General features: G+C 39.1%; 1 pseudogene; it reads left to right on the plus strand.

The window, feature by feature from the left end:
- The first annotated feature begins 568 nt into the window (after positions 1 to 568).
- LOC104588905 (heat shock protein 21, chloroplastic-like) lies at positions 569 to 1,086 on the plus strand (annotated as a pseudogene).
- Positions 1,087 to 1,367: the final 281 nt, after the last annotated feature.

Below are 1,367 nucleotides of genomic sequence, written 5' to 3' on the forward strand. Positions count from 1 at the left end.
GCCTTCTCTATCTCTCTCTAGAGACTTCCAGAAACTAGAGCCTCTATTAAATACCCGACAAAAGCAAAACCCTTCGAGAAATGTCAACGCCTCCTTTTTAATATCACCCCAAACCGACTTCGATTTGATTCTCTGTTGAGTTTCGCTTTTTTACCTTGAACTTCATCATTTCTAACTTCTTATTGCTTCGCCTAGTAATAAAAATAGAAAAATGACAACATCTCTCTCAAATTTGAGCGTCCCTTTGGCTGCCTCATCCGAGAAAAACATTGGGTATAAGCTTCTATTGGCTAGATTTCTGCCTTTATTAAGACCAATTGGTAATATATGTTACAACAATATTAAGGCCATGGCAAGAGGAGAAGGGAGAGACAATCTCAATCACTTGTAGAGAGCAAGCAAGCATCAATAACCTCAACCAAAGACCCGAGTAGCCCTAGCTACACCAATAGGTAACTATTTATTAACTAATTCATTGAACATAAGGCCTAAAAATGATAAAGTACTGGTCTGGCAAGCAGAGGAAGTTGATTAAGATTGTTGTATTTATCATTTGATCTGAACTTTGATGAACGGGTTCTATGTAGGGATATGGGGTCGTTTTCCAACAATAGGGACAATGCAACTAATGATGGAGATGATGGAGATGATGGAGAGAATGATGGAGAACCATTTTGCTTACAACAACACCTAGCCATCGCTGATGCTAGCTATGAGAGGGAGGGGGTTACAACTACAGGGGGGACGCCATGGGAGATAAAAGAGGGGGAGCAAGGGTACAAGATGAAGTTCGATATGCCAGGTATGACCAGGAACGATGTGAAGGTGTGGGTGGAGGAGAAGATGTTGGTAGTTAAAGTTGAGAAAGTGCCAAAGAAGAAAGTTGAAGATGGGCAACAAGGAATTGAATAAGAGAAAGAAGAAGAGTGGTCTCCCAAGAGCTATGACAGGTATAGCAACCGAATTGCTTTGCCAAAGAACGTCGAGCTTGAGAAGATCAAGGCAGAGGTCAAAGATAGAGTCTTGTATATAACCATTCCCAAGGCCACCACTTCCACCAAAATCTTGGACATTAACGTCCAATAGCTTTTCTTTTCTATTTCATTGTATGCGATGCTTTTGAAGTGTAATACAATATATACCTTAAAAAGACATAACTTTTTAAAACCTATGTAAACACTTTCATACCATCAGTGAAGGTTTGATACTTGGATATTGCATCAACTTCAGTTTAATCATGAAATTGGATCCCTGAATTAATACATTTGTACGTTTTCACTAAATCTGGCAAAATTTGGTAATAAAAAGGCTGATGACAATGATTTATAGGTTCAGAGATCATTACATGGCAAGGCCAAGGAAAGAGT

Source organism: Nelumbo nucifera, chromosome 1 (genome assembly GCF_055504915.1).
Source record: "Nelumbo nucifera cultivar China Antique chromosome 1, China Antique-T2T, whole genome shotgun sequence".
NCBI lineage: Eukaryota > Viridiplantae > Streptophyta > Magnoliopsida > Proteales > Nelumbonaceae > Nelumbo > Nelumbo nucifera.